Source organism: Penaeus japonicus, unplaced genomic scaffold, assembly GCF_977035675.1.
Source record: "Penaeus japonicus unplaced genomic scaffold, GWHDUDI00000001_assembly GWHDUDI00000010, whole genome shotgun sequence".
Taxonomy (NCBI): domain Eukaryota; kingdom Metazoa; phylum Arthropoda; class Malacostraca; order Decapoda; family Penaeidae; genus Penaeus; species Penaeus japonicus.
The window spans coordinates 22,447,519-22,455,018 of NW_028234412.1; the positions used below are offsets into that span (position 1 = coordinate 22,447,519).

The 7,500-nt window shown below is 44.2% G+C and overlaps 1 protein-coding gene across 7 annotated transcripts in view; it reads right to left on the minus strand.

The window, feature by feature from the left end:
• The window catches only part of LOC147471151 (uncharacterized), a 308,461-nt gene that overhangs the window by 114,706 nt on the left and 186,255 nt on the right, over positions 1 to 7,500 (minus strand). For 5 of the 7 annotated variants that reach the window (XM_086541001.1, XM_086541002.1, XM_086541003.1 and 2 more), the window contains exon 2: positions 1,635 to 1,676. The exons of the other annotated variants lie outside the window; for them this stretch is intronic. The gene's annotated coding sequence lies outside the window, so the exon portion shown is untranslated. The remainder of the gene's footprint in view (positions 1 to 1,634; positions 1,677 to 7,500) is intronic. 7 annotated transcript variants of the gene reach the window in all.

Here is a 7,500-nt window from a genome sequence, read left to right on the forward strand (position 1 = left end):
TGAAGGACTCTTTTGGCTCGGCCGTTCCTTCGTTCCTTTCGCCTTTTATAGCTTTAAGGTTTGGCGGTGTGTGTGTGTGTGTGTGTGTGTGTGTGTGTGTGTGTGTGTGTGTGTGTGTGTGTGTGTGTGTGTGTGTGGTTGTGCGTTCGTGTGTGTGTGTGGTTGTGCGTTCGTGTGTGTGTGTGGTTGTGCGTTCGTGTGTGTGTGTGGTTGTGCGTTCGTGTGTGTGTGTGGTTGTGCGTTCGTGTGTGTGTGTGTGTTTGTGTGTGTGTGTGTGTGTGTGTGTTTGTGTGTGTGTGTGTGTGTGTGTGTTGTGGCTCCCTTGTGTGTGTGTGTGTGTGTGTGTGTGTGTGTGTGTGTGTGTGTGTGTGTGTGTGTGTGTGTGTGTGTGTGTGTGTGTGTGTGTGTGTGTGTGTGTGTGTGTGTGTGTGTGTGTGTGTGTGTGTGTTTGCATGTTGTTCTTGTTCTCTCTATATATTCACCGCTTTGCTTTAAATATTTTTCTTATAATCTTCTAGACTCTTGATCCCCTTCCGCCTTCTTCCTTCTTCATTTCCTTTCTCTCAGTCTCCCTCCGAGACTTATTTTTCTGCCCCCCCCCCTCTCTCTCTCTCTCTCTCTAGCTCTCGCTCTCGCTGTCGCTCTCTCACTATCACTCTCTATTTCTCTCTCGCGCGCTCTATTTCTCTCTCTCTCTCTCTCTCTCTCTCTCTCTCTCTCTCTCTCTCTCTCTCTCTTTCTCTCTCCCTTGCTCTTCATTTCTATCTCGCTCTCTATTTCTCTTCTCTCTCGCTCTTACTTCATCTCTTTCTCTCGCTCTCTATCTCTCTCTCTCTTTTACTCTCTATTTTTTTCTCTCTCGCTCTCTATTTATGTCACTCCCTCACTCTCTCACTATCACTCTCTCTTTCTCTCTCTCTCGCTATTTTTCTTTCTCTTTTGCTTTCTATTTATCTCTCTCTTGCTCCCTATTTATCTCTCTCTCTTTCGCTCTCTATTTCTCTCTCTCCCTCTCGCTCTCTATTTCTCTCTCTCCCTCTCGCTCTCTATTTCTCTCTCTCTCGCTTTCTATTTCTCTCTCTTTCGCTCTCCATTTCTCTCTCTCTCTCTCGCTCTCTATTTCTCTCTCTTTCGCTCTCCATTTCTCTTTCTCTCACTCTCTATTTCTCTCTCTTTTCGCTCTCCAATTATCTCTCTCTCGCTCTCTATTTCTCTCTCTCTCGCTCTCTATTTCTCTCTCTCTCGCTCTCTATTTCTCCCTCTCTTGCTCTCTACTTCACTCTCTCTCTCTCGCTCTCCATTTATCTCTCTCGCTCTCCATTTATCTCTCACGCTCTCCATTTATCTCTGTCACTCCCTCCCGCGCTCTCTCCTCATATCACTCTCCCTATACTTCATCTCCTTCTCCTTGTCTTCTTCCTTTCCTTATCTTTTTCTTCTCCTATTCCCACTCCCTCTCTTTTTCCGTCTCTTTCTCCATCTCCCTCCCCTTATCCTTTTCCTTTCCCCTCTCCCTCTCACTTTCCTTCTCCCTCCCCTTCTCCTTCATATTTTCCCTCTCCCTCTGACTCTCCTTCTCCTTCTCCTTCTTCTCCTTCCCCTTCTCCGTCTTCCGCATAAACTTAAGAGCTTACCTGGAAAATAATCCTTAATAAGAGTGATCAGCCGATGGGAACCTGGAAATAGAAAAAAAATCTTTATTTCTTTGCATTTCTTATTTTGGGGGAATATTAATCTATGTTTATCACCTATATTACTTTTTTAAAAATCAAACCGTGATTCATTCTACTTTAATTAGATTAAGGGGTATCCGTCGATTCGATTGGTTCTGAAATGTCACATGGAGAAATGATTTCTAAACATTATCTGGAATAAAAGAACAGTTAAAATGTTAAATGATACGATACTATACAGACAATCATCCAAAAGCCTGCCTCTCTCTTACTCTCTCTCTCTCTCCCTCTATGTCCCTTAACCTCTCTCTCTCTCTCTCTCTTTCCCTTCATCTCTTTCTCCTCATATCCCTTCCACTCTCTCTCTCCATCTCCCTTCCTCTATCTATCTATCTATCTCCCTCTCCCTTCCCCTTCCTTTCCATCCTACTCCTCCCCCCTTTCCATCCCACTCCCACTTCCCCTCCCTTCTCCTCCCACTCTCTCTCTTCCTTCCTTCCTTCTCCCACCCACTCTCTCTCACTTCCTTCTTTCTCCCTCCCCTTCCCTACTTTTCTCTCTTCCTCCTCCTCCTCCCACTCCCGCCCGTTTCAACATCACTATTCTATCACTGGGACGGAGGTGATATTATACCTCAGTCCTGTAGATGTCGCCCTAGTCGTGTTCTGAGTATTTCTCATTCTTCATGTAATGCTATATGTTACGCTTATTTTGCCATTATCGCTGCATTGTTCATTTCATCTTATTTTAACAATGTTGTTCGTTTTTCATCATAATCATTATTATAATCACCATTATTATCATTATTCATGATTTTTATTCTTATTATCATTATTCATCATTACTTCTATTCTTATTATCATTATTCATCATTATACTTACTCTTTATTTCTTATTATGTAAACATATTCATCATAATTCTTCCTTTAAAATATTTATTGCAATGATTTTATTTATTCATCTATTAATTAATTTCCATTTCATATTAATTCATTTCAATGTATCATATTCAAATTTCATAAAATCAATAGAATTTTCAATATCCTTATTTATATTCTTATTATCATTATTCATCATTATTTTTATTCTTATTAGGTTTATCATCACTCCTATCATCTCATCCGATCTATTCATTTTGCTAGTGTTTTTGCTCAGCATTTTCTGAACAACGAAGCCACATCCTAAACAAAGAGTTACGTCATCTGAACTAGGTATTATTACTCCCCTTAATATTTTCCATTGTATTCAGCATTCAAGATGAAAAAACAACAATAATCAATAAAAATAAATAGATAAACAAGAAACACACTCAACAACACCAACAAAATCGTAGAAAAAAACATAGAAAAAAAAAATATATTTTTTTATATAAGAAGATTAATGACTACTAAGAGTGATGAAAGTATTCTTTCTTTTCTTGCCTTTTTTATTCTCTTGTCGTTCACTCCAAAAGAAAAGAAATGAAAACACACGACACTACAATGATGCATGCAATAAATCTTTCCCCGGCAAATTCACACATTCCCCCCCCCCCCCCCCCCCCCCCCCCCCCCCCCCTCCCCCCCACATCCATCCCCCCCCATCCCCCCCCATCCCGCCCTCCCCCCATCCCATCCCCTCTCCATCCATTCCCCCCCATCTCCATCCCCCCCCTTCTCCCCCCCCTCTCCCCTCATCCCCCCCCCCCCCCCCCCCCACCCCTTTTTTTATTTTTATATTCTTTTTTGTTTTTTTTTTTCCGACGCACAAATCTTGTTCCTATTTGCCTTGCCTGCGTGTAAATCTTGTGTCAACACTCCTTACATGTCTCTCTGTTGTTTTATCAACGGCGCCAACAGAATACGGTTCACATAGGCAGCGGAGGTCAGATTATATTATATTCTTTCTTTATTTATTTTCGTCTCTTCCTCTAGCTCTCGTTCCTCTGTGGTTGTTTTTGTAAGCTATTCTTGCTTTTCTCCTTTTCCTTCTCTTTCTCTTTCTCCTCTCCCCTCTTTATCCCTTCCTCTCTCTCTCTCTCTCTCTCTCTCTCTCTCTCTCTCTCTCTCTCTCTCTCTCTCTCTCTCTCTCTCTTTCTCCCCCTCTTCCCCCTCCATCCACGCTCCCTCTGCTCTCGCATTCTCCCTCTCCTCCCTCCATCAATCTCTCCTATCTCTCGGCTCTCTCTCCAGTTCTCTCCCTCATCGATCCCTCTCCGATCAGACTCTTCCTCTCCCACGTCTGCTCGCCTCTCTCTGCTCTCCGCTCTCTCCTCTCGATCTCCTATCTGTCGTCACGCTCGTCGCTCACATCCTACTCTCTCAATCGCTCCGTTCCCTTCCTGCTCTCCCTCGCGCTTCTCTTCTCCCCTTGTCTTCCGTCCTCCTCCTCCTCTCTCTCCCGGCGACGTCTCCTTGTCTTCCCGGACCCCGTCCACATCTGCCTCCTCTATCTCTCCGTCCCCTCTCCGTCCTCGTCTCTCTCATCCACTCCTCTCCACTCTCTTCCTCCCTGCTCTCCGTCACTCGCTCCATATCTCTCTCTCTCTCTCTCTCTCTCTCTCTCTCTTTCGCTCATTTTGTTCTTTCTCCCGCTCTTGCTTCTTTTCCCTTTCCTTTTCTTCTACTACTCTTACTACTTCTCCGCTTCATCATCCTCTTTTTCTTTCTCCCCCTTTTCTAATTCTCCTCAGTCTTCTCCTCTTCCTCTTCTTTTTCTTCTTGTTCTTGTTCTTCTTTTTCCTCCTCCTTCTCCATCTTCTCTTTTTTTTCCTTCGTCTTCTTCCTCATTCTCTTCCTCCTCATCATCATCTTTCTCCTCCTCCTTCTCCATCGTCTCTTCCTCGTTTTTTCTTCTTCTTCCTCATCACCATCATCTTATTTCTTGTCCATCTTCTCTTCCTCTTATTGTGTTTCTTCTTCCACCTCATCCTCTTTGCCCCTCCCCCCTTTCTTTTCTTCCTCTTCCTCATTCTTCTTCTCCTCTTACTCTTCCTCCTCCTCCTTTTCTTTCCCCTTCTTCTTCTCTTCTTCCTCCTCCTTCTCAGCTTCCTCTTCTATTTTTTTTCCCTTCTTTTTCTTCCTCCTTCACCTCCACCTCTTTCTCATCTTCCTCTTCTTTTTCTTCTCCTTTTCCCTCTTCATTTTCTTCCTCCTTCCCCTCCTCTTCTTCCTCTTCCTCCTCCTCCTCTTTCCTTTTCGCAAGACTACCACACGCCAAGTAGCCCTGTCCGTCCCCGCAATGCAGTAGCCGGCGCGTCCTTCTGCGTCCTTCTTCAGGATGTCCTTCGGGAATAATCCTTCAGGAAAACCTTAACGACAAAACTTCAAGGAAACATTTACGCTGGACCTTCAGGAGAACATCCGCCATAACACTTCGGGGAAAAAAACTTCAGGCAAAGTCAAATGCATTCACAAATATATATATAACGTGAAAGTTTTCCTGTTAACGTATTATTATTTTTTTTTTTCGACGCGATAATAACGATAACTAAAATATTTCAGATATAGTTATTTATGTGGACTAAAGAAAGCCTCTCTGGCATTGTGTTTATTGTTCCTTCTCTTGCTATCATTATTGCTATCAATATTGATAACACAAATAATAATAATAAATAATAATATTTCCGACAGCAATGATATCAAGAAAAAACGATAAAGACACTAACAAATAAGAAAAATAATAATACTTATAATAACATCAATAATAATCAAAAGTAGCAGAACCGTTACCACCGCAGTAGTTATAGATATGACCCTTTCATCATCATCTATATCACCGCCAAACTCATGCACATATTTGTTCACTTCAAACGGCCGCGGAGACGAAAGAAAAAAAAATAATAACAACAACAATAATCCTGTTTTCAGAAAATAAAGAAAATGATAATAACAACAATACTGCTAATAACAATAATAATTATAATCATTATAATAGTATTTCACGACCCGCTTGACTCTTCACTCGAACCTTTCCTTCCAGGCTTCTACCTCAAAAGGGAGACAAAAAGAGAAATCTTCAATGATCCACGTGACCTTCCGCACCATTTTGTTCCCTCCCCCCTTCCCCTCCCCTACTGGCCTCCTCTCCTTCTCCCTTCTTCTCTCTTCCTCCCCTGCTGGCATCCTCCCATTCTTCTTCCTCTCTCCCTCCCTCTCTACCGTTGGCCCCATAACCTCTCCTCCCTCCTTCCATTCTGCCTTTCGACCCTTTACTTTCTCCTTCCCCCTCTTACCCACTTCTCTTTCTTCCGTCCCCTCCTCTCTTTGGCCCTTATCCCCCCCCCCCTTAATCTCCATATTATCATCCTATATCATCTCTATCCTCTTTATATATATATTTTATCTTTCCCCCCCATCTAATCTATCCACCCCCCGCCCCCCTTCCTTCAGTACTGACCCCCCCGGCCTCACACACACAAGCCCCCAATCCCTTTAGGTACTTGCGTTCGCGCGCCTCCTCCTTCCCGCCACCTCCCTGCCACCCCCTCCCCCCCCCCCCACCCTTTCCTGGCCTACCCACCATACCCCCCCACCGCCACCTCCCCACCCCCACCTCCTTGGGCCCTTCCTCCCCACCTTCCCTCCTAATCTCCCCTTAGCCCTCTCCTAACTCCACCTTCCTCTCTCCATCCTTTCCCCTCCCTTCCCACCCTCCATCCAACCCCCTTTTATCCGTTCCCCTTTCCCGGGTTTCATCCACCCCACCACACCTCCCTCCTCCCCCACCCCTCCAACCCCCTCTGCCACTCCTCCTTCTTCCCCCTCCCATCTTTCCACTTTCTCTTCTCCCCCCCCCCACCACAAGCTCCATACCTTCTCTGGCCCCCCCCCCCCCCATCTGCCCTGTCCTGCCCATCCTGGACCCCCCTCTGCTCTGTCCTCTGGGATTCTCTGTGTCTCTGTGCGGTCTGGCCCCCCCCCCCCCCCCCCCAGCTCTTCCCCAGGCGCCCTGCTCACTCGAGCGGAACGGTCTCTTTTTCCCTTTCCGAGTCAACATTCAACACTAAAATTTGCCTTTGAAGAAACGCGTTCACATACATCGGCACTTTCTCATGCTCTTTTTTTCTCCTCATTCTTCCTTTTCCTCTTCCCATTATCATTATTATTATTATTATTATAATTATCATTACTATTAGCATAATTATTATTCATCTTCTTCCCCGTCGCCTTCTCCTCTTCCCCCTTCCCCCATCATCCATATCCTCCCCCTCCTACAGCTTTTTATTCTGTCCGTCCCCTCCCTTTGATTGCAACAATGGGGCCTTGCAACCGCGGGGCGTGGCGATGCGAGGGAGGTCAGGAGATACACGAGAGGTGACCAGCGATGGTTTCTTTTTGTATGTGTTGGTTTATATATATATATATATATATATATATATATATATATATATATATATGTATGTGTGTGTGTGTGTGTGTTATTATATGGTTGATATATTATACGATATATTTATATATATATTTATATATATATATATATGTATGTGTATGTATGTGTGTTTGTGTGTATGTGTGTGTGTTGGTCGTGTAGGTGTCTGTGTGTGTTAGTAGTGTTGTGTTTTTTAGTATGTGCTGTATTGTGTGGGTGTGTGTGTTTTTGTGTATGTGTATGTGGGTGTGTGTGTGTGTGTGTGTGTGTGTGTGTGTGTGTGTGTGTGTGTGTGTGTGTGTGTGTGTGTGTGTGTGTGTGTGTGTGTGTGTGTGTCGCTGTGTGTGTATCTGTGTGTGTATCTGTGTGTGTATATGTGTGTGTATCTGTGTGTATGTCTGTGTGTAGATTTGGGCGAGTCTTAGTACGCACCGGTAATTCACTGAGATTACAGCAAAGCCTCAGAAGATTATTTATA